The sequence below is a fragment of the Bombus huntii genome, chromosome 13 (genome assembly GCF_024542735.1).
Source record: "Bombus huntii isolate Logan2020A chromosome 13, iyBomHunt1.1, whole genome shotgun sequence".
In the NCBI taxonomy this organism is placed as follows: domain Eukaryota; kingdom Metazoa; phylum Arthropoda; class Insecta; order Hymenoptera; family Apidae; genus Bombus; species Bombus huntii.
In genome coordinates, this window is record NC_066250.1 from 7264487 (window position 1) to 7291155 (window position 26669).

The 26669-nt window shown below is 41.4% G+C and overlaps 2 long non-coding RNA genes across 7 annotated transcripts in view; one reads left to right on the plus strand and one right to left on the minus strand.

Moving 5' to 3' along the window:
- Window positions 1-26669, minus strand: part of LOC126872335 (uncharacterized) — a 42211-nt gene that overhangs the window by 3535 nt on the left and 12007 nt on the right. For 3 of the 6 annotated variants that reach the window (XR_007691947.1, XR_007691943.1, XR_007691942.1), the window contains exon 2: window positions 5910-24682. This is a non-coding gene — a long non-coding RNA (uncharacterized LOC126872335). The remainder of the gene's footprint in view (window positions 1-5909; window positions 24683-26669) is intronic. The other 3 variants (XR_007691946.1, XR_007691944.1, XR_007691945.1) reach the window with 3 other exon arrangements.
- On the plus strand, window positions 123-20258 carry LOC126872338 (uncharacterized). Its single transcript, XR_007691951.1, has 2 exons — window positions 123-4695; window positions 5853-20258. It is a non-coding gene; the product is annotated as an uncharacterized LOC126872338 (long non-coding RNA).

The window sequence follows — 26669 nt, forward strand, 5'->3', positions numbered from 1 at the left end:
GCGAGTCATGCGAGCTTAAGAGTTAAGAGTTTGGGTTTGCGCTGCGCAACAATTCGCGAGGGGGCGAACCGCGACTCAGGAATTCAGAGCGGGTAAATACGGTGGGCGTCTTATTCTTACGTGCGGAGAACGCGAATCCCGCGACCTGTGAACCACTCTTAATATATCGTGCCATCGCGTCAAAGGCGTCGCTTTGACCAGCTTGCCTGTCCACCAAGACTCAGCCGAGTTTAACGATGTTAACAACGCCGGCATTCTACCGAAAGAGGCCTCGCTAAACTGGAACGTTCGTCTCTTATTCCGGTCCGCGCTTATTACTCTAGAATCGAACAGGATAAGCGAACACTGTTTCCTGTTACACATAGATATCGATTTTAGGTTCAACAGATCGACTGCTTAGTTTTGTCAATTTCCTGTTTCTTTCCTGTTTAACTTCCCCGCGCGATAATCTTTCGAGCTTAGTAAATGAATATGAAAGTTTGGTTAATTTTTCAATAGGAATTGTTGGTCGATGGTTGAGAATCCCTGCTTGAGGGAATCGTACTGATAAGAATGAATTATGCAGATGAATGTTGCGGCGATGTCGCCGATGTATCAAACCGCCTCAACTAGCTCATTCTCCTTCGTTATCTATTCGTTGACGAGCCCGACGTGCGCGACGTGATCGTGGACCAGAAATCCGGACTGTTCCCATGTTCCACTTATAGCATTTGGTCCAATCGCACGCGTCTGACTTTAGACGATGTCTGATAGCCCTAAAATCAACACCAGGCTCGATCCTACTGACGCAAACATCCCTATCAGCCCTGCAATTCGTCACGAATGAAAATCGCGAGGCTACATATCTAAATGAAACATGATCTATGCGCTTACGACTTTAGGTTCCACGTTTAAATTGGTACTTATGGGATGTTCAGTGGATGTGGATTCGTCGAATAGATAGCAAAATCCCATTCATTGACAAATTCAAAATGATCCAGATGATACCTAGGTCTCGCGGGCATATGCAAATATATATTTGCGCTGATTATCTACTTTCAGCACTTTGAACGAAAGAAATAAATTGAACAAACTATGTGATATTTATCTAAGCAGATATTATTTGTACAAGACTAGGAACTCGAGGAACAAATAACAAACTTCCAAGCATTAACAAATGGACAGAATGATTGTCGAATGATTGTCGACAGAATGTCGTAATATATTTGGGTTGATTACTGTCAGCGATACAGATGAAAGAAATAGATAGAATAAACTACGCAATGTACTGCCAATAATTAACGAAAAAATAAAGGAAAAATTCTTCATTTCCATTTGTTTGTGAAAGAAATAAATAACATAAATTAGAACAAGAAACAATAACACAAATGTTGCAACTAGATAGCACAGAATACCAACACAAGATTAAACATGGCAATAGATTGCGTACGAGGTATTTAACGTATACGAGGAAATTTCGAGGACGGAGAGACGGCTCATGACGGTTCGTCAAGCCCTGGCCAAAATGCCTGGCGCTCCGCACAGTGCCCGAAAAGGCGGTCGCCTCGAGTCCAGCAAGGTAACCGTTAATGATCTTCAAACAAGTCTCGCGTCAATTTCGAGCGGGCAATTCGGTGAGACTGGACTAACAGGTGGAATAAAGGCAACGTAACGAGCCCGAGGTGTAGCCTGAAACGAGCTCGTGGTTGTTAGACTTCTAGAAGCACGAGGCCCGAGAGAAAAAGGTAAAAAGGCAAGAGGGAAAGAGAAGAGCCAGGCGAAGGTGACGATAGATCATTAGGTAGTTGACTTGGTTTAAGTAACGGTGGCTAATTATCCCGGCGAGAGTTAATAACCTAGCGAAAGGAAGAAGCCGAGGGAGGTCACGAGACTGGCATGTCGATATTCGATTCTACTTGGCCGGGGATCTCTCCGGGCTGGCATCGAAGCACGTTACAAAAGTCCGAGTGGCGGAACAGAACGAAGAGAAGAAGGAAAAGGGGGCGCGAGTGGGAAAGGTAAGGAGGGAGGTGACTTAATGATGCCGCATCCGGGAGTCGCCAGGACATTGTACCGCGCAAAAAAGGATCTTATAACGCGTTCACAGCTGGACCCGCATTCTACGTTCCCCGTGTTCGAATGGGAGACCCCGATCCATTAACGACCCGACGCAAACATTAATAATCCGCAGCTTCGCCTCGATTGCCGTGCGGACGCGAGCTGCAAGGTGGCAACCTTGGCCAGGTGACGTAATAGTGGCCCGATCTTTTCGACCCAGCTTCCTGGACTCCATGACTACTGTTGCTGCTGGACCCTTAATACAGGGAAACTATCAGTCAATAATCAGTTGACCCTTTTCAAGTTTTACACGATACACGAGGAAGTAGTAGATATCGTTTCGTTGTAATAATCAAGTTTCTATCGATTAATATATTGGTGCAGAAGGTTTGAAATAGTCATTATATAAATTTTGATATTGTTTCAATTACGAGACTTTTGTCCCCTTGTTCCAAGATTTATGTAAGGAATATCGGATTGAATAGGTGCATTAGTACTGCCCATAGTCAATTCCATGTGATATTTTCTACTACATATAATATATTGCTGGAAGTTGCTGCTTCTTTGTCATCCATTATTCTCTATTCACAACTATATTCTTCATATTTCATGATTCTTTATACTATACGATAGTTATATAAATAGTAATTGGCTAATTATTTCTATACAACTGCTCTGCTATAAATTTAAGAAGTAGTCTCGCTATTTCCATTAAGGAATCCATCGATGTTCCAAGTGTCTCTGAACATCAAGCATTTTCTTATTCCACAGTGATACGCATAGTCTTCGATATTCTACACAGTAGTCGCTGAGTATTCGTAACGATGTAACATCCACCCATAACGCATGATACTCCGAACAAAACGAATGTAAATCAGGGCAATAAATACTGAATAAATTAGTTTGACGAGGAAAGGGGAACGACTCGATCGTCTGATTTCCCTGAAAAACAGCAAAATCGGCGAAATAGAGTCGCGTAGCCGTGGACCGTGAGATAAGGTGATTCGGTTCGATTTCAAAAAAGCATCGGCCTCCCGCGGCGAGGATTCTCGTTCATCCATTCATCCAGCCGCGTGTTACGTTGGTCTTCCACCGCGTGTTGAAAGAAGAGGGCGACGCAGAAGAAGAAGGAACAGAGGTGGAGGAGAATAGAGCGTACAATCACGATGAGTAGCGGCCCTGAGGTGCGAGCCGCGAGTGGAAAGGCTCCCGGGCTGCCAACCTAATAAAGCAATTTGTCACGGTTGTCGTCCGAATGCCAGCCATACATTAACACACAATCTCGCCTCCGAGATAGTCGGCCTCCGTCCTCTTCGTCTTCCTTCCCTCCGACATTGGACCATCCTCACCTTTCCTGTTTTCCTCTTTTTCCATTTGCCACATCGAGGCTTTCTCTGTCCACGACTTCGATCCTTTCGTCACGGTGAAAAAATCTCTCCTATTCCGGTGACCAGGTTAATCCTTCCGACAATAAGGCGCAGTTATCTGCAGCATGAACCCTCATTTATCAATTGAAAAGAATACGCTATTAAAAGACCCTCTGGTCTCTTATTCTTGTGCCAAGAGTTACGACGACGCTTATTTTTTTAGATCGATTTTACGTTAGAAACGTGTTTGGACTACTTTTCTCATTTAAGATGGCGGTGGTGTAAGAGAAACTTTATGTGAAATTCATCTAGAAGGTTTACCCGTAGCATGTTTCGTGCAATACCAATTTTACGTGATTTGTCATCCTAGTTGTACATTCATTACATTTATACAACATTTTATGTCACAAAATGAATGCTATGGAATTATGAAAAAATAAGTACAGTATACTGCAAAACATTGCAATATACTGCAAATTATTGCCAGATTAATCGAACTCTTGCTTATTGAACTAACCGATCCTATTACATGACCGAAACAAGATGAATAGCGAGAAGAACTAACGAAATCCTATTACGTAAATTGTTTGCTCGCTAACGAATTCAGATAAGTAGAACTCTACTAGAATCTTATTTCCCCTGAGATACAAAGTATCAAACAGCTCGAAGTTGCAGCGTGGATCATCGCTAACCTACGCGACAGAGAAAAACCGTGTCGAAACTTTCTCCTTCTTTTTAGATATCCCAGTTTCGCGTGATTCCGACCAAGTTCTGTTATATAGCTCGAAAACAGAAACAATATTATCTGCCGGTCGATTCGAAGCACACAACGACCAGCCGGATTATTACGCGGTTTTTGCACCGTGACCCTGGAACAACCGGGCTCTCGACGATGGATTCTGACTTCCTCCGCGACGTCGTTGTAAAAGCTACGAGATTCTGCAGCTTCTTGCTACCGGCGAGAAGCAGCACTCTCGAGGTGCGGGACATTCGTGATTGATGGATCCTCTCTCCGAGTGGTCTCTCCGGCGAATCAGACTCGGCCACACTCTCTCTTCTCCTAACGTTCGTTCACAGTTCTTCTTCTGTGGTTGCTTTGCAGTTTCTTCTCACCACTAGAACGTACGCCTTCGCATCCGATGAGAGTCGGCTTTCTAATCAAGAATTATTGGTCACACTCGACTGGTTGGTTCACCTGGTTCTCCAGAAGGTGGTAGCCAGTATTCTCCTGCGATACAACGTAACGCAACCATGTCACATGGAGACGGTGTCGATTCGGCAGATGATTGAGGTTCGAAGCATGCAGATTCGAGGAATCAATGTCAGATACCATGTAATACAATGTATAGCAACATGTAATTTCCTCCCCGGACATTGTATCCGCGGTTACGATCAAGCCGGTATACATTCTTTTTTTCCATCGATTCGGAATTCCGCCGCATGAAGATATTAAACATGTTACGCGCCACGCCTCGGTAATTCAATTCTCGGAATTGAGCGCGGTGCTCTTTATCGGCTTGCCTCACGGATGATCGCCGCCCCTAAAATCACGGTTCTCGCGGTTGCTCCACGGACTACGACTCGCTTTCTTGTAAAACGTTTAAGATACCGTACGAAACACGATCGACATTGTCGTATGGTATATATATATATATATTTTGTATATACAATATATATATATATATTGTATATACAAAATGGTCGTCGTACCATGTGATCCTCCTCCTCGAGCGTGATCGACCTCGGTGTCATTCAGTTTTAACGTCGTTCCTTCGGCTTCGTTTATTTTTGTCTGGCTACAGGATAAAAAGTCTGATCGCGATTTAACGTTCTCTCGAGGAACGAGCAGCTAACATGTTGCTAACTGTTCAGGAAGATGTGCCTCTTTTCAGCGAATTATTTATAAGAAATCGTTCGGTCCCATATGTATTATTTTATTCTGTATAACGGTTGTGCGATCTTTCGTTTAGAGCTCGCAAACGATGGTCGGTTTCATTACAAATCACCCGATATTCTCAGAAACACCTAAAGGCAGAAATAACCGGTGTTATTCTGATATCGCGTACTGATAAGAAACACCAACATGTGCATAAATGTTTAAGACCGTAAGATCAGTATTCAGTTGCAGTATAAGAATTGTCAATCTTTAAGGTCAACGTTCTAGATAATAAAAATCAATATCAATTTCCCCAAAAGCGCTTGTGTATTTTTATCAATTACACAGACAAAGAATCTGAAGTCCGTTGGTTTGAGAAAGTTAGCGCACCTGATGTTAACAAATTTCCCTGTATCATCATGAAAAGGAAGCAGCTTCGCTCTTATTTCAATCGCTACAAATATCCCAAATCAACTTGCCAACTACTTGTTGTTAAAAGGATCATGCAAATTTATTCTCAAAAAATTCCACGAACTCTAAGAATTCAATAAAAAAATTCCTATTGTTACCAGACATTCTCGAAGGTAGATCGGAATCGATCCAAGCACACGGAGGATTCGAGATAGCACCTGAGGGGGTGGGTTTCGTGCCGGACGAGCTGGCATGGATCCACCGTGTCGTCGACGGTGTTTCCAGTTCAAGGTCAGCGGGAATCTAGGATGGGTCGCATGTCGAAGGAACCAGAGCGACGACGATGTATCGGCGTTCGGTGGTCAGCCACATGGCGAATTAAGGGTCAGCCCATTACCGATTTGACCTCGGATGACCCGGCAGTGTATACAGAGCTGGTTGCGTGCTGCTTGATTCAATTAACCCCACGACACACAAATACGCGCGCACACACGCGTATTGCGTTCTATGCTTACGCGGACGCGTTTGCACGTGTGGGACCGTCGGTCGAGTGGTCGAAGTGCTTCGGTCGAGGAACGAAGCACGACCGATGCCACGACAAATTGGCGAACCTCGTTGTACTCGTGAGGGAATCGTAGAGAAACGGGGCTGGTGGGGCGAATTGAATCTCAGATACGACAATTAGATCGTAGAAACGGGTTTGAGGGAGAAATCGTCGAAGAGAATGTAGTTTTCTGGGAATTACAGTAGTATTGTATTATAAATGTTTTAAATGGCCGATTTAGGTTTTAAGTTCTTGAAGTTTATGGGTTTGATGATTAAGGTGTGGTTTGTATTTATAAAATACACAAAATAAAGTACTCGTCATAATATTTAGTAAATAATATAAATATCTAGATCCTGTCATGTTCACAAAAATATGGATTTCATAAATTATCGACTAAGTTAGTTTCTTGATTTTAAATTTTCATTTCCTACGATTATCGTATGCCCTGCTCTATAACGTCTAATATAATATTTTTAATTTCGCAAAAGTTAGATACTTCTCATTTTAAACATCACTGCAAATATATATAACCACACATCTCCAAATTCAGATCTTTGCTTGACAAGATAATTGTATCTTTGACTTCGCAAAAATTTCGAACAACTAACTCAGTTCAATGTCTTTTACGTTACCAAGATATCAGAGAGGAAACGAACGAAGCTTCGCGCTTTTAGCGAAGAGAAGAAACACACGTGCCTGTCAAGTATCGAAAAATGTAGAAATCCGACGATTTTCGCAGACCAACAACGGAACACCACGGTGGCAAATTACAGGCCAGTTTAATTCATATATATATATATATATATATATAGATATATAGATATATATATAAATGTATACACATATATAAATTGTTTCAAATTAGCGGTTTAACAGGCGTGTCCAGTATCATTATCTAGAACGTTAGCGGCAGGACGTGGGTGTTAAAACAGATCAGAAAGTCGTTCGTGGATCGATAAGGTTAAATCGCTCTCTCGTGTTCCGTCTGCAATTTGCGAAAGGACCTCTTAATTCGATGTGGTTTTCTGAGCTCCCCGAACCGACCGTCAGGCACGAACAACGTGTAAATATGTAACGAGTTCATTAGGCTGCTGGTCCGGCGAACTTTCGTGCCCCGCCATAACGGCGATCGTCCTGCTAATTACGGTTTCACCGAATTTCCGCGATTAACGACTCCCTGAGTCCACTTCTTTTCCACCTCCCCTTCTCCAATGTCGGGCATCGACGTCTTAACGACGAACAGCCTTCAATGATGGAACTGATTAATCATGGCTGTCTTTACCCTCCATCAGTGTAACCCAGAATTAAATTTCGCGAAATAAGTGTATGTCTACCTGTGTTTAAGCGAAGAAGAGCGGAAACGCTTGAAGAAATATATTCACGAGAGCCTGATGCAAACGTAATTAATCTTATCAGGCGTTTCGTGTAATTTTATATTGCCATCCTTCATCCCTTTCTCTTCGATAAATAAAATTCTTATAACATTGTCGGATATATGGGCCAAATATTATATCTCGACCATATATCAATTTTTTTCTTTCTCAATGTTGGGAACTTTGGCCTGACAGCACAAAAAATTTGTGTTTATCGTCGTTGCAAACAAAACATTTCATTCGCCCGATGTTCGAAAATATCAGAACAATCAAAGTGGTTAAAATTACTAATTCGTAATTTGTTATATAAGTTTTATAATTCTTCTATTGCAGATATACACTGCACATTATTCTTTATCCATATATACTCTGATATTTTGTTTACGCAAGTTTCCCATTTTAATCGTCGATCCTTCTAGCGTTAATTTCTCGCATGTACATGTATAAGCGAATAAGTGAGATAAGATTGAAAGAAGCTATTCCTTACAAGTCTGTAATGGTCTAATTGACGTGTGATCTGGAAAACGAGGAAAAAGAAGGAGCCCTTAGGAAGAACCGATATCGTCGATCTTGAAGAGACAATCGGCTGGCGCAATCAGTATCATGTTTTCCCCCTCGGTTGCTTTGGTTCCTTTTATCCTTTTATGCAACGTTAACGCCCAACAAATGGACCTCTCGACTTCTATCGTGTCAACGCATTTGATAAGAGGCGAGGTCACCCGGTTACCAGTCAACAGATGCGTCCAATTGGCCGGCCTAATGCTATTGCAGCATAGCCGGCAGCGTACCAGCCACAAAAAGTATACGTGCATTCGCGTTACCAAGAAAACTATCCTACCTCCACGCGAATCCAGAGAATATAGCTTACGAAGTAAGTAAATTGAAGAGGAACGCTGTTATCCGAGTTCGTATTTTCCTCTGATTCGAACTAGTTTGTTGGAACAGCGATTTATTTCACGGAAAAAGCGGTGGAACGAGAACAAGAAACGAGCCGAGGAATCGTGCGAACATAGGTTTCTAGATTTAGATTGCTCGTTAATTCAGCCTTTACTTTGTGTTACGACAAATTGGCTGGCGTTAAGATTCAGGAGTAATTCAAATTGAAGGGTTCAGTGAAGGGAAAGTGATATAGGTGATGAAATATTTAATTTGAGGAGAGCGTGAGTGTAATTAAACTGTGATATAGAAATCAGTATGCCTTCGAACATTAACCCTTTGCACCTCTATCTTTTTACACGAATAGACGCGAATAGAATCGATGATCGGAGCAGATTCAAGATATCACTTCGAACAGTTAAAATACCTTGTCTTACGTAGACGTTAAAATTTGGAGATTTATAATAATCTTTGTAAAAATCCCTCTTCTAGGAAAGTACGAATACACACATCGCACATACGGTGGATCATTTCATGTACTTGCATCGTTTCACAAAAAATCCATCAATTATAATTTCTCGATCATTAACGTGATACTTATCATACGTTATAAAATTATCCTTAAATTATTGTAAAACGTCTCATTCCTTTTTTCCCGAAACTTTACAAAGATCCATCCTAATCTCTAATTAAAACAAAATTTACCAGTAGAAAAATAGCCGAGACTTTTTGTCGTCATCGAAAGAAACCCACTTTCAGACGCATTAACTGAAAGTTACACGACACCCTGATATTAGTATTCGCGAGATAAAACTCGTTTAATTCCCATTCCAGCGCGACAATACGCACTCAACTAGGTACGCGTGCATTAACGTGTATGTACATACGTAATCCTGTTCAACGAGCATCCTTAAGTGTAACTTAACTTAACGCGTAATGCACCCTATGATATTAGGGAGAGCGCGTACGAACGAACGAACAATGTGTGTGCGTGTGCGACGATAGTTTATCCTTTTTCGATGTACTGACTTGAACCCATCGCCGTATATGTGCGTGAACGCATTTACGGAGCCCTTCGCGTTTGCACTTCAACCGACTGCTTCTCGCGCACCACTCTCCCCATCGATGCTGCGTTCCCTCACCCCCTGGACCCCTCATCAAACCCCTCGTAGCCTGATTGAATCTACTCCGCGTGCGGCTTTTATTTCGCGCCGTGGAAACCCGAGCCAATCCGTTCTCGTTCCACGAACTGCGGCGCGCCGAAAGTCACGTTTTGTTACTGGAGCGTCCGTCGAGATTTTTTCAATTAGCCGCGTCTATCCCCCAACACGTGAAAGTGCTTTTGTTCTTTTCGCGGACGTTGCCCATCGTCATGGTATTCCGCTGTTGATGGAAATGTCGAGGAATCGCTGCTGTGTACGATCCTTGTATCTTTGGTTTCTACAAGATAAATTTTAGAGAGAACCTTTTGAGGAATTTTTAGTTTCTAAGGATTCTAAGGACTAGTAGAATATGTTTTGAATTACGTGGTAAATCTCGAGGAAATTTAAAAGACTGTCTAAGAAATTTTCTAATTTTCAGGGCTGATTTTCAGTTCTAAGCTGATTAGTATTAGCGAGGATGGTTAACATAAGTATTCCCTTGAATAAGGAATAAATAAGACTCAGATAAGTAAGACTTTTGAAGAGTTTTCTAAGAAATTTGGAAAATATTAAATCTCGCAAAGTTCTAAATAATCTTTTGAAAAATTTCTTAATTCGCAATGACGCAACTTCTCGACTAAAATAGCTATAATTCGTGAAGGTAAGGTGAATATCTGGAGAAGGAGATGAACCGAGGGTTTTCAATCTAGGACATTCGACGGCTCATGGGATCGTCGAATTGCGGAGTCTGCAATCGTACCACGGCCCGAAGTTTTGATGTCACAAGTTTCTCCTGGATGTCGAGAGTGGTTGTTAAAAGGAGGTGTCGCAATCGTGGTCGGCCGAGCCACTGTGCTGCTGTAGCCCTGGACTGCGCAACTCCTCGTCTTTCCGTAATCTCTTGAATATACGAACTCGTATTACGTCCTACCTGGTGTACACGCGACGTGCGTGTGTGTCCACGTGCTTTTACAACTGGAACTCGCGTTATTGCGTTCTTGCCTACGCCGCGTGGCAATTATAATTTTCGAGGTTTACGGCTGGCGAGTGCGGTTATTTTTTTCATTCTTTCGTTTTTGCAGTCACGCTGCGGATTCCGCCGGCTAAATTCGCGTTGAGCGGATTTTACGCGTACAACTACCACAGCCGGGGCAAATTAGGTTCAATTATTTATTCTTGGAACCGAGGAGGGGGCGTTCAAACTTGGAACGTCTGCTAGAGAGCTCTCGTTTCTACATTCTAATTTCCATCTTAATAGAGCCGCTTCGAAAACTCTATATATTTCCCATCTATTTTTCCACAATTTAAAAAATAATCAAATAATTTGAAGAATTGACAACGATAAGAAAGCAGCTCGAGTATTTAAATCGTATTTATTAGAGGAAAAAGAAAGCTATAGGTTTCCTATTCAAAAGTGCAAATCTTTATCACTACGAATATTAATCGGCTATGAATTTATAGCGCGTTTAAGAAGTCATTTGATTTTGACTGATTCTGTGTTGATTTTCGTTGATTTATACACATTAGTGGAATTAGAACGGATATGGAATTAAAAAGAGGAGTTGCTTACTTATTGCTACCCTTTTAAATATTATCTCCGTCTTATTTTCAAGAAAATCTTTATTTCCACTGATTTGTAATAATAGAATCTTAATAACGACTTTATAGCCACAAGCCCGAGATGAGTCGCTATAGAAGTCAAATCGCAAATTAAGCCCGCTTACTTGGTGGTCCACGCGTCAGGGTCCAACGAATGCACTGAACTGGAATCGCGCGCTGTCCCCACGGAATTCGTCGCCGCAGAAACGTCGTCGGTACGCGATGTCACCCTCCTGCGGCAATTAAACTATCCCATTCGACAAGTCCCGATTCCAAGATCAGATTCTCTTCAAACGCATTCACGCTCTATGCGAACACGCATTTGTCGCGTGAACGCGTACAGATAATCACACGTGTGTGCACAATTCTCTATCCGTTGGTCATTTCGTTCCTCTAATTCCAATTCCATTACTGTATTCATTAGAAAGTATTTTATGATGAGATTGATGCAATACCTTCACATAATCGTTAGTCATTAGCATAGAGACTATAGTTGACGAGATTAATTTCGAAGTCGCTAAATCTAGAAAATTCAATAGCTTCATAAAAGGGATGGATTTAGAAATAGAATTTTATTATGATTATTAATGTAGTTCTAATGGAGTTCTTAGGTTTGGGAAAATTATTTATTTATTCCTTTGAAAAAGGGGGTGAGTTTACATTAAATGTTACTTATTTAACTTAATTTAACTTAATTAATATGGGCACTCGATTCATTAACGTATTATCTTACTATGATTGTTGGTATAAAGACCAACATAATGGTATTAATCATGGAAATTAATTCCAGAACTGTCAATCTTGAAAAATTTATTTCTTCGAAACAAGGAAATTTCTTGTGGAATTTGTTATAAACGATACCTTGATTAATACGAGTAAACTTAATTCTTTTAAGATTTCAGAATGGATTTCTAAACGTGAGAAAATGATCCCAAGACGAACGAGGAGTCACACCATGACAAGATGATCCCAACGGCGACCCACAAAATCCTCCGTGGCCAGATCGTATTAGGCTAATGTACATAAAGCCCGGTCTTGGGAAGAGAGGAACGCATAGGGAGTCGGCAAGAGAGACTAGACTAGAGAAGAGGGTGAGCTTTGATTGGTCCATTGAGGACACGTGCTGGCAACCCCGACGTGGGCCAGCCCTCTGGCTGTGCATCTCGTTACGAACTCATTCAGGAACTCCAACGTCGCCAATGACGGAATCAAGTGGGATTGTTAACGGGGGCACCGTAGGTGGCTGGGACAGAGAGAAGGCGATAGAGATCAGGACCTAATGACAATGACGATATAATCAGACAGGATAATTCACTTTACATGATCGTCACGAGCCACTGCGGGATTCTCCAGTCTTATCCCAACAGAGAACCGATTCCAACTCAACGTTCCTTTGATCCCCCAAAAGCAAATCATATCGTGCGGATGCATTTGTACGATTCTAGATCCCCATTGATAAGGTTCTCGCGAAGGAATCGATGTTGTTGGATTGGAACCAAGAGGGAAGGGTAGAATAGAAGACTCTTGAAAGTGGTCGTAATACTGCTACAATTAGATTAGACGTGCATACGTGTATATACATATGAGAGACGAAACAAAAGTAGATGAAATAGAAGTGAGAAAAAATAGAACGAAGGGGAAGAAGGAGACGGAAAGGAGAAAGAGTAGCGGTCGACGTTCCCATGTGTTCCTACGAAGTCGATCAACCTGGTTTGTTCGAGCGAGCATGTGGGCCAACAATGCCCACTTCGGGAGCAACCGCGACGCACTTCACTTCGTCCATTATTCCGTCCACGTTTCCATGTGGCTGGGGTGCCGGGGGTATTCCCCGTTGCCAACAACATCGCAGCCAGAAACTACCCAAGCCTTCACGGTACACGAAGAGGGTTCTCCAGCGCACCGGCCACTGTTGAAAGACCCTGAAGTGCACTCCTTGAAATTCGCTACGCGGCAAGTAGCGTCGAGTCGGATGGCGCTACCTGCGTCCTCGAGCGGTGATGAAGTCGAGGGAAGCCCTTCAAGCAGACAGGGGGGGTTGGGTGACCAAATTTTTGGTTACCGCCAGAGGCTCGTCTCTTCTTCGTCCATCGTCGTCCTTTCGTTAGCCGCGTTTCTATCTACTTTTCATGCGTGATTCGGATTACGAGTCTGCGGTGTTGTGGTGCTCACTATAATTGGAGGATCGCCTGTGCAAATGACTTTATTGTTCGGTGTTTTCAGTCACGTACAGTACGCTGTCTAAGTTGCAAATGTGGGAGAAATATTTTGGAATAAATTCAATTACCGAATATGTGTATGAAATATCTTTTACTGGAATGTTTTATTCTCTTTTATTTTATTTTGTTTTTCTTTTTTTTTCAGGGAATTTTTGATATAGTATTTAGAAGAATATTTTAACACAACTACTAGTTATCGTATCAAATGAAACTCTTCTGTGTTTTAATCTTGCTTAAAACTTTTTGTACATTCTAAAAAATTGTCTTGCATAACATTTTCAGTAGGTTAATGAAATCTGTATCAATTTTAAATTCATTTAACAGTGTTCCTAACCCGTGTAATTTATCCAGAGCGGCCATTTTCCGATCCGCAACGACAGTTTCAATTCTTAGCTGGTTGGACCCTCGAGTCTGGCTCTCCTTTAGATCGGTTAGAGGTGCGGGTACGGATGTGAAAGAGAAACGTACGTATGTACATTCGTTGGTAGCCGAACGAAGGGTGAAACAATAAGCGACGAACGACAATGAGGATTTAAGTGGCGACCTCAATGATATCAACTGCACGCTGGAATAGAATTCAATTGAATTGAAGGAACAGCAAGGGGAGTCCTCCTCCTCCCCTCTACCTTTATGTCTCTCTTCTGGACAACGTTTTGTAAGCACTTCATCAACGTGTTTAGTACTTTCCGCGTAACAACTTGACGTCCAACAAAATTCTCAAGCTTCAAGCTTGATTTACGTCTACGTTGCTCATCTCGAATTGAAAATACCTGATAACCAACCGTTGGTATACGTAAAGTTCTCAAGACCGATGATCTAATCAATTCTCAAGGCTTTTCATTAAAATCTAATTGACATATTACCGTCTTCCTCCGTATCATCGAGAATTCCTTGAAACGTACCTGGTTCCTAGATTTTATATTGCAATTTCATAAATTGATAGCTGTCAATTAACTACATAAATGAGGCTTAGGATTATCTAAGGATATCTTCGATTGATAGAAACGAAGATGTACGTTAGGAACATCTAGCCAAGATTTCCACTTTTGATATCGAGTTTTGTTATAAAACTGTTCATTTAAGGGATAACTACCTGGTAATCCTCTTCTTCTTCAAGCCATTTCTCTCGGTGGAATATCAGGCGTCGTTCTCTTCTGTATATCGCGCATGTAGATGTATATGGGAATCGGTCGAGTGTTTTCAGCGTCGATCCGTGACGCAACAGCATCATCTACATAATTAATAGAACCGTTTATGCGTCTACGTGTAGCTACAAACAGGGCTGGCATGTAGTTAATACATCGTGTCGGGCGATCGCGCGCGATTATGATTTCATTGCTAAAAGCTATATGAGCTTTATCGGGCCATATAAAGGCATTATCAAGCGTGTATCCAGCCATTAGCTGAACACACGCGAAAACAAATAAACAACATGGAAACTGAAAACATCAAACGCGATCTGTTCACATCGACTTTCTTTATGCATATAATGTAATAATGTTAAAGTATCGTACGACTTGTAATATTTATTATATCGCGATTAAAATGTAACAAATTATTTCTTTGACGTGGAACAACCACTTACGACTATTAATTCTCGTTATTTTTAAACGATCGTAGCATTTTCGTCGATGTCTTCATCATAGGCAGTTCCGTTTCTTTAACCTTGGTACACGAAGAACTATGAAAGACGTATCGACCGCTATGGTGGCGCCATCTCTTCAGGAAGTGGCGAACCAAACTCTCGTGCATACCAGAATCGGTTCGTGCCGGCGGAACAGAGGCTTTATCCCACTTTATACGGCACTCCATAAAACCTCCAAGTACCATGGCCCGCGTATACGAGTCATATTCGCGTCTGAGACTTTGATCGAAGTTTCGTTAACGAAACTGCATTTTAAGTATCGCGAAAAAACCTCTAACGTTACGATTTATACACTCAGAATCGAAGGATGTTCGTCTGATTCGTCAGAATGGACCTAATGGCATGTACCTCGGCTAATTGGGTCCTCGATTTTAAACATAATTCCGTATCTTAATGCAGAACGGAATATCGAGTAGTCGATTGCTAGCAATAACCCTCATTATGTACTTCCTTTTCATAATATCAAGCGGTTTACAATTTACCAGAACCGCTCGAACGCTTATTCCGAATATAATCAACTTCCATGAAACAAATATCGTACTTTTCGACTATCAAATTTTCCATCGATAATTTTAATTACATGAGAGACTTTACGTTCGAAAACTTTAATTTAAAGCATAAAGTCTGGTATATTAATACAAATAGAGAAAGTTAAAAATGACATTCATATATTTCTAAAATTCTCAGCCTCACCCAATATCACCCAAATTGCGTATACCATAGAATAAATATTTCAAGAAAACCCGATTATATGTTTACGGAGAAATCTCTGCGCCTCCTTAGCAGCACCAAAGATTTAAATTATTCCATCGAATGAATACTTCGATAAAATCATATGTATATATTTACAAAGAAATTTCTATTTCACCCAACAACAGCCAAGATCCAGATCACTTCACCGAACAAGTATTTCGAAAGGATACAAAGAATATATTCGAATAGATCCAAATCACATCACCAACGAAAGTAATTCATATCTCCATAGAGAAATTGCTAGCCTCGTCCAAGGCTCAAATTACTCCACCGTTAAATAAATACTCCAAGAATGAAATTTATCGTCGATTTAGATCACTACGAATAAGTGTCCACATGCTCATTGACCAAAATCGTCGAAAGCAGGGACCACGCTCGAGTGTCTCTCTCAGCGTCGATGAGAAAATCCGTGTCCCATAAAAGTCAAAAGCTTAACGTGACGCAGTCACTATTTCATTTTCGCCATAGTCGAACTTGGTAAAGATTGGTCGCGACGAGAGGTCCGAAGAATGTCGACGGTCGTTTTCTCCGTGCACGTATAGGCGACATCGCGGAGCTGGCGTGTATAAAAGAATCGCGGCGGAGAGCAACTTAGAAGGCGACGACGTCTGTTTAAAGTCGTCCCACGGGCACCTACGATCCTGTTGGAAAGGACCAATGACCGAACGGGGGCCCATGGAAGGAGCCAATCGTGCTATAGGAACGCGCGGTATCCAGGACTCTCGGTAAAAACCATCAAACGAAGCCGCCGGCATTCACGGAAAGCAGCGACCCTGCTGCACCCTCTCTTCGACCGTGTCCACCTTGCGTCCTTCCTGCTGCATCGACCGCATTTTTTCCGTTGCCATCGATCGTGCCGTTCACCGTTCGCGAAAAAGATCGTTCGGGGGAAAGGAAAGTAATCCCGGTACGCGGGATAGTGCTAAAACTCGACGTAGCGGTATCTCGCGATGCACTCGTCCGCTCTTCGTCCTTTTATGTTCGCTCTGATTCTGATTCCGAGAGACTGATTCGTTTAAATCAGATCGGAATTTGCAGTGTGTTATTCGGTTGCGTTATTGAGAGACCATTTCTATCGTGCGTCTATGCAAATGTTCTGGTTATCGAATTTTATGAACTAGGTTCCTCCACATGAGGATGGAAAGTTGGATTTACTTCCTGGGGGAACTGGAAGAAAGCACGAAGCGAAGGTATAAAACGTTTATCGGTCGTTTTGTTAGCGACGATTCGCTGCAGCGAATTTTAGATCATCAGTGTCAATAAACCGCAATTTTACTGAAATGAAAGGATTTCAGAAAGTTCCCTTTCACTCTTCGTTTCTTCGGCCTCTGACTGGGAAATGGTATTTGCTCCATATGTGGTGAACGTTTCCCTTTTTCCGACGGTTGGCGATATCGCAAGGGTTTTGTGATAGACGCTCGCTGCTTAGACACTTAGGACGTGTTATAATTTATTAGCTGAATTCGCAATTGTTATGTAAGAATGTACATCTGGACTTCTTCTTGTCCCGTCGACTGCATTCTCGCCGTCGCATCCATCATGCCGTTTACTGGAAAAAGCCCCGTGAAATGAAGACAACCGACGCGACGACCGGCGATGGTTAATGTATTATTCTTCTCATCCCGTTATGGTGTTGTTTTCTTGCTAAGTTCTTGCATTTAGCGCCGATTATCATTAATACGATTAACACGAGCTTAATTCGTTCGAATAAATAAAATACATAGTCGTAGTAAAGAAACAGAAAAATTAATATTCCCGGTAATATTAATAAACAAAAATAGTCTGTTTAACACGATAATAACGGAAGAAAATTCCAAACACGAGTACAACTCTCGGAATAAATAATGGTAAAGGAAGAGTCTCAACGATCATCGGACGATCCAAGGAGCGTCTTTCATTTCAACCTCCAAATCTCGAACCCGAAGACAGTCCTCGATGGACTGTCATTACGAGAAAATAAGGCGAGCTCTAATGTTAGGGGTCTGTGGAACTGGTTCGGTTCCAAAATTCTCAGCAATGGAACAAAGGACTGTCACAAGCACGCCATGTACTACCGAAACACAAATCACAAGAATATAACAAGAAAATTGAGAAAAATAAATTACGAATGTTAAATGAAAGATAGCGGATCGTATTGAAATTGCAGATTCTGATAAATAGGCAAACCATAACAGCGTGATAGCCAATGGGGATAATAAAACTGTTGTTTACGATGCGAAAAAGTTGCGCAAAAAGGCTTATCGCACGCTGTGTATTTCTGTCGATCGAAGGGATTCATCGGTGTCTTTTTACTTCTGTTTTCCGCGCACCAAATTGCTGTCCGATAATTTACGAGAAACCAAGGCTTACCACGGTATTCACTTAGCACCACTTACGCCACCGGTACGTAATTGCATAGATCAATTAGGCTGTCCTTGCCGTTAAATTCAAGCGGAATTAGCCGGCAGCAAGACTAACGCTTTTACGCTATCTGGAAGAATGCGTTTACTATAATGAACCACTCGTTCCGATTCTCCTGCAACGTCTTAATTTGTATACAAAGGCTAAACGAACAAACAATATTTAGGAGTTGCATTTGCATCGCGCGATAGTGCACATCGATGGTTCGATTATCACAAAGATCAGACTGATTACTCAACTGTTGATTTTTATGTATTTATAAAAAATTTGAGAGCACGCAAAAACATAATTAAATGCCCAAAGTGCACTACCTTTTCTAATATTAAGTAGTCGAAAGAAATCTTTACTTAGGTTTCATTTCTTCGATCGTGTTTATATAAAAATATAAATTTTCCTAAATATCTACAGTCTACTCGCACGTATACCTATGAACTTCCTGATACATCATCTATCTTTGATTGAAATAAAAATTCAACATGTTGCTAGCAGCAGTACAAAGCTACTACAGAGGCAAAGATAAAAAGAATAAGTATACTACGATGAAAAGGAATAAAAATCTACAGTTTTGTTACAACTGTGCAATTTTCAGCTTTCGTCTCTGGCTTCCATTGCTAGATACTACAGGTATAGTTTATCATTTTCGTTATCTTCCGATCGTCACGTCCGCGACACGGGCTACGTTTTATGAATTATTATTAGATTATACCAATGGAATGACACGATATCCCACGACTTGTGGGTTCACGGTGAGCAAGTGCACAACAATGTTGAACCACCGTCGTGTTGGTGTAATTAAGATAAGAATAATGAACTTCTAATGGGCACTCATCGACGAAATGTAGGCATAAAACGACTATAGAGAAGATTAGAAAAGTAGAACGTTTACGTCGCTTATTTAGTTAATTATTTCGCGTTGCGTAATAGACAGCTCTGTCGTGACGATACATGCCCGTTGTGAAAATAGTAACTTATGCAATGTAAAACTCATCGGTAAATATTATCAATCGACACGGCGAGGATCGATAAATTCAGAGCGGAAGCTAACACGTATAGCAAATTGTACACGCTTCCTGTCTCCTTAATTGCATATTATGCAACAATATACGAGTGTAAGTACGTTTGAATCAGTAACCTGGCCAACAATCGATCAAGCATAAAGACGTTAAATTGTTTCTTGGCGCTACTTTTTTAGTAAATTGACATCATCATTGGAAAAAGCTGTAATTTCAGTCATCGATTCACAAGGTGAGCATAATTGATGTATCGTCTGCTTAAATGTAACATGATGTTTGTGGAATAAATTATTCCTCCTTTGTAAAATATTTTCCATATTTATAATTACGTTTAAAACATACATAATTTTCGTTGAATATAAAGAACACGTGTTGTCGATGGTTCATCGTTATTTGATCCTCGTCATCATCTCTCGGTAGATCGTTAGGAGGTATCTTCCGGTTCCGTAGGGAGTCGACAAGAGCCGGACAAAACACCATAAACCATATTAAGCAGACTCATAAACTGCGCCTTATATGTGCCGACACATGCCGTCTGATTTCAAATCCCGGGAAGCAGCTCGATCAAGCTGCTTCTGCCTTGATACATAGCCGGGGTGTGTCGTATAATATATATTTATTGAGACAATAAACCGCAATTATGGCCATCATATAACTCGCTAACTAACCCTTTCGTAGTCTCCCTTCTCTTTTCTTTTCTCGATATAGAAAAAGGATTTTTTGGTATCCATCGCTGGCGCCTCTAGAGTGATGAAAAATTTCTGCACAAAAATATCAAGTAAGATAATCACTTGAATGACGATCTTCCTTCTTTCCTCCTTTAACTCACTGATTTTCTACTTCTCTCCCTTCCTATGCTGTCCTTAATAGAAGAGATAAACGAGAAAAGATTTTTGTGCAATCATAGCCGGCGCCTTTAGCCTATTGGGGAAATTTCTTTGCGAAAGAATTAAACGCAAAACCGTGTTTGAGCTACAACTTTTTAAATTCAATCTGTTTTTAACCCATCAACTATCTCGGAATCTCTCGTATTTTTCCCTAATACGAAGGTGAACGAAAGAAAATTTTTTCGGTACAGTATCACCGACGATTCCTCTCTATGAAAGAATTAATGCTAGTTAAAGTTAAGAAATTCTTTGAATGGCAATTTTTTCAGTCAAATTCTCTTTCGTAAGAAAGTTTGTTTTCAGCTAATAGAACAAACGATTATTCTTGTTGATCGTTTAACAGCGAAACATCAGGATCAACGAATTAATCTGAGCCTAACGACGAGCTCGTTCAAGAGAGAAAGAGACAAAGACCACGAGACCCTGGAGCCCACAGCTTCGGCCAACGGATTTAATGATTATTACCGCGCCGATGATTGCACCATAAAACAACATATTGCTGTACCTGGAACTCCACGGCGATGAAACTTCGGCTAGCTCGTATAACCTCCGGGGCGATAATAGACCTGCCCTCGTTTCCGGTTGTTCTCTACGCGCCGCCGTCGATGCTGCACTCGAAGGTGCAAACGTCACGGTTTTACCACTCGAACATGCTCGAGAACAAAGTTTAGAAAATGGTGTGACGAGTTTGTATGAACCAGACATCGAAGGAGAAAAACATTGGTGGAATACTACAACGACTATGGTAGTCCAGTTTTCCTGATTTCACTCGTTCGTTTCGCATTTGCCATCAAGTCAGAGCCGTACCTTTGGAAGAACCACTTCCCAAACGTGGTTCGAAGTTTATTAATTGACTGCATTTCCATGCAAATTCACGTCATTGAGAACATAATGAAATCATTGTTGAACGAGACACGTAAAAATATGTTGGTAGTGAACAGGACGCGTATAATATTTTGGGATTCGTATACGCATTTTCTGCCAATCTCCGTAGAAGATTATTCCAACTATCGATATCATACAAAGCGCTATATTTTCGATATTTTATATATTTTCTACGTATCACGCGCGCTCTGTACAATTTTGTATTTTCAAATTTCTTATAAATGCATAAAAATTCGCATTCTATTTGTTAATATTCGCATGATACAGGTTTCCAAGAAGGTTGTTGTTTTTTCTGAACGAATTCGCGGGAAGGCTGGACGTGTGGGTGCCACGGCTCGGGTCTCGAATCACACGAAACCCTACGGTTTCGCGGGAATGAGGTAGGCCGTCCTACGCGCGATTTCCGATGAATTTTTAATTTTCCCCAACGTACCAAAGCCCCGTATTAGTCAACACACAAAGACTGGCTCCGTATCGCGTGTAAACGCGAACCGTATATTCAATTAATTCAGGGCGGATGTTGTAGGCCGGCGATACAGCGCAGGGGTCGCTCCTCATTCTCGAAACAGGAGAACAACCGCGTACACAGTGTGGTTAATTAATGGGAGTGAAGACAGAAAGTATGCACGCTTGTACTGCACACAACAGAGAGACAAGAAAGCACATTGGCGAGATGTTGGCCGGCCTTTCTCAATGACAACGATCCCTGCCGATGAAAAACGAGTCGAAAGCTCGATTATAAAAAGGAAAACATAGTATACGATAATTACAAATTAGCACCTTGCCTTCAATGGCGTTAAGAACTTATGTTTTCACCCTCTTGTTTCTACGAAAGTTGTGTGGCTGCACACAATATTTAGCTCTTCGTAAATCTTTCAATTTCTGATAAGAAGAAAAATATAGTACATAATACTAGAAATTAACATTTTGCCTGTCACGCTAATAGAAAATTAAGTTTTATTAACCTTGCCGGTTCTATGAGAATTGTACGCTTACATATTCAATCCATCGAGAACAATTCAATTTTCTTGAGAAAAGATTTTTCATTTTTATTAAAAAAGGTTTCAAATATTTGCTTCAACGTAGCGTTGTATAATAATAAGATAGAAACACTGATAAGTACTCCAGAAGTTTTGTACGTTTTTTGAAAATCGAGAACAGCAGAAGATTTACACTTGAATATAAACGACCCACTCCGTCTAAAGAGTCTGTAAAATGTATGGCTATGGAGGATTGAAGTTGTACGAAGTAGAATAGACTTCGTCAGACAGTAACGGTAGAATTACAGAGAAGGTTCAATCGATTCGCTTCTAGTTCAAAAATCTTTAAATAAATCACTCGTCTGTCACGTAATATCTATCAAAAAAGTTCAAGACAAATGTTCGTGATTATTAAGAAAGGGTTCACAGAAGTAAAGTATTCCTTTGCGTAATTAAAAAAAATTCAAGGATCGGCATGAAGTTCCCAAGAACCCACTTGGACACAGGTGCAATTTTTCTTTGACCCATATTTATGACTTTAAAACTCTCCATAAAAAAAGAAACTAAACCTTCTGTTCGAACGGAAAAGAATGAAAGATAAACGGCGTCAAATTGTCGCATGTTCGAAGGGACAATCGAACGCGGCGGACAAAGGACAAGAACAATCCTGAAAACCGGGACAAAGAGTCAGGGAAGAAGGGACGAAACGTCTCGACAAGGTGAACCGCGTGGAAAGGAGGCAATAGCGATCGTAGAAACGGGCGCAATGCCACAAGAAACTGACTGACTAACTGGTAATTAGCATATTTCCAGAATATTTCGGTGGCACGCGATGTTCCGGTAACTCGTTCCGAAAATGCGAGGCCCTCTTTGTTCGGATTCCAGTGAAATAGGCGGCTCGACGAATACATACGATATAGTATACCAATTCTATTTTAATACCTCTAAATATGATCGCGAATTCAGTTCAGGAAACTATTCTACCTTTCTTTCCAACTTCTTTCTTCGTCCAATCGGTTTTCATATTCGTTCAAGAATATTCAATTCAGGAAACTATCCTTCCTTTCGATCTTCTTTCTTCAATCGTTGTTCATATTCGTTGCAGAATAATTCCTATCTTGTGCAATACATTAGACAAGTACGATATAGCTATAAAATCTAGCAATATTATTTCAATATATCTTCAAATGTAATCGCAAATTCAATTTAAGAAATTCTCTTTCCTCCCTCGTAAACTCCTTTCTCCATCCAATCATTCTTCCTACTTGGTCAAGAATTCCTCCCTCTGTCTATTTTATCGTTGCAATCGATCTTGCAAAATCAGCCAAGGTCGATATCCTAACCGATCATTCGCGGAATAATCATTCTTTCACCGACGGTGGCCGATTATCCGTGTCGGTAATTGAGCTTAATTGGCCATCGATCTACGTACGATCTTCGGGTGGATCTGTGTGTTTTCCCGGCGGTGGCGTTCCAGGCCAGCGTACAGTCGACAAAGAGAGATCGTTTCGTTACGAGCCGTGATTATTATAACGCTAATGACACGATGACTCAATTAGAAGGCAACGTCCAATCGGAATTCAGGCGCCTAGCGTCTCCGATTGTCTCCGTACGCCCATTCACGATCTTAAAGCCGTACTTCTAAGCGGCGGAGCATGATTTCATTTTCTATTCGACTCATCCTGTGCGACGCCGAGTCGCACGTGGGCCGAACGATCGTTGGAGGAGCGTGGCATCACGAATCTACCGTAGCAAGCGAACGCAGATCGTATCTGACATTATGCGCACGCTATTAGGATGATTAACGGTACTCGTGTGTAATCGAGTCACGGGGTATTGTCCGTCGAGTGTCACCGTTCAATCTCATCTTCCTTTTCGATCGGGTAAGGTGTGACCCAACGACGCTTTCTCGTCTATTGCAGCTCCTTTTCTCGTTTTTTGATTACTATAATGGCATAGAATAAATCTCTCTCTTTCTCTCTGGTTTTTCGTGGGCGAAGCTACCGCTTTATTTTCCAGTTACTCGCAATTAAAGTGTAAGAAATGATACACAGTTTGCACGATAATGGTTAGTCATTAATCCAAGTGGAAGGATTCCCAGAGTTATCACTGGGGGAAATAAATGACACTTTTTTTCATCGAAACCATGTCAGAAAATAGTGCACGCTCTCCATCAATCACTCGGTTGCGTTGTGCAATAATGTTCTCGATAGAAATCTTCAAACCCGGCTCGCCAGTCATTTTCTGAAACATCTAAACATCGTTATTCGTAATCCGTCAAATGGATGATGTAAATCAATCGTAGGGAACACCGAGCCATGTTTCGACGTGCGAGGATTGACGTGGCAGAAAGCTGTTCGCGGCGAGGAGCAAATTGTAACGTCTGAATCGTCGTTCGTAGCACGCACCGGATTCACGATTTTCGTCTCGGGACCAACGTCTACGTTCAATCTTCGTTCTCTCTTTTATATTTCCTTTTTCTTCTGGCACAGAGAGCGAGCTCATACCCACGTTGGTAAGTAAGAAACGAGATCCTACGTTCCGATTTACAGGTCGATAATTTCGTGGCTCGCGCTCTTCTGGGAAAACCGCGGAGACCGACCGCTTTCACTCCACGCCATTTACGATTGGTTCAAGGTTCTCGTTCTCTTTTTTCCTCTGTCCCTGTGCTGCACCTGCAACAGGAAAGAACACGGAAACGTGATTGCTGTGTCGGCGCCCTGCACATGCAACGTCTCTTTCTCTCTTTCTCTCTCTGTATTTTTTCTTTTTGTCTGCTAACGACGAATATGAAGTACGAAAAGGAGAGAATAAAGCAAAAATAAAATAGAAAGAGAAATATCCTTTAACGAGACAAAAGAGCAAAACAAGGGTTCCAGAATATTCCTCTTTTTTACTTCCAGAGAGGAGGACTGTTCATTACCGCATGCTGTGAAAAATAAAATTAATTGGTCATGAACTTACAAACAAGCCCTAATCGCTGTCTTATATCGCGGCAGGAAAACACGTAGCTCGTTGGCCGCGTGAAAAGTAAAAAAAAAAAAAAAAAGAGAAGGAAAAAGAAGAAATGTGAAAGGCACGAGTTTGAGGAAAAACGCGCGCTCCGATAACATTGGTTTGCATTGAAGAGGAAGGTGGCAGCTGATGTGGCACGCGATCTGAAAATTACGGTCACCATCGATCAATAGCCGCAAAAAGGAATCAACGAAGTTCCTGCGCGGACTGCATCAATGGCTACGTTCCTTTCCTTTCCTTCACGGCTTCGTTTTGGTGCATTTGGTGCGACGATCACCTCAACGAACGTCTCGCGTTGCCGTTCGAGCGCGGTCATATTCTACTTCGCAGAAATGGAACAGAAACTTGGTACTCGAAGCTATTCCGATGTGTACCGTTTCTCGTTAAATCAATTCTTTTAATGGATCGTAACAGTGTGTGAAACGTTGATTAATAATGTGATACCGTTGTATCTAATTAATAATTAACGGTATCAATGCTCTCGTCCATGTAGAGATCGTGTGGATTAATCGGACTTAGGATGGGGCACGCGAAAAACACATTGTCACGTGATTGTTATTCCGGAGTAAACGACAGAATCACGCAATCGCCGGAGGAATCTGTCGCTTGTGTTTATCAATCCTCCGTTTTATCCTCTTTGTTACATCTAGAATTCAACAAAGATTCACGAATGTTGATAATTATCCTTTGAATTACAAGCAGAATTGCGTAACGTCATGTAAAGCTACTATGAGATAGATCAGGTCCTTTTTTTGTTCCCTTTTTTTTTTGTCTGACCAAATTTTCTGTGAAATCATTAGCCTCGCTATTGATAATTATCTGTAATGGTTAGATCCGTGGTATCGACAATCCCGCAAATTTTTTCGTCTTCGACGAGCTCTTCTACTTCCCACGTGTTTCAACGTACCCCGTAATTTCTTGTACTCGAAAGGAATTGCGAAACGCTTTGTTCGGTATTGACAGAGGAGAAGGAGATTGCGCGCAGCACGGTTAAGCAGTAACACAGAAGAATGTAATTAGAGTTCTCGACATATCGATGGCCGATAACCCGATTATTAGGACAGGAGCAACAGAGGCTGCTGCGAAGTGAAAAGCCAAGCCAACGATGTTGCTGCCTGTAACGAGGCATCGATAGAAACATTTTCTACCCGAAACGGTTCCTCCGAGCTCGCAAGTCAATCGAATCTCGGGAATTATCAAACTATGTGGCTACATCGAGGTTATCGCGTAGTTGCAATTTAGAATGAACTTTCAGCCACATTCGATCATTTTTCCTACGTAATCACGAACCCTCGAAGATCTTCAGAAACGATCAACTAATAACGTCTTCATACTGCAAACTATAAATGTTGGAACCAACCTATAAATAAATGTAGGATGGTTTTTCAAAAGTACAAAATAGAATGAATATTTCAAAACCTTCCAATGAACATACGAGGCGGTTTTAAAGATAACCAAGTTTCGATAACTAGCTCTGCCACCTCCACTTACACTCGCGATAGCGGTTTATCTTGGCGTTTCACGTGGTCCTAAAACGAAGGCAATGCTAAGTATATAGTGGACAGGCTTTCGTCGACAGCGAGCAGCATTGGAGGGGCGAAGGAGTCGATGATGGAGCGACGAAAGTAGAAGAAGAAGAAGAAGAAG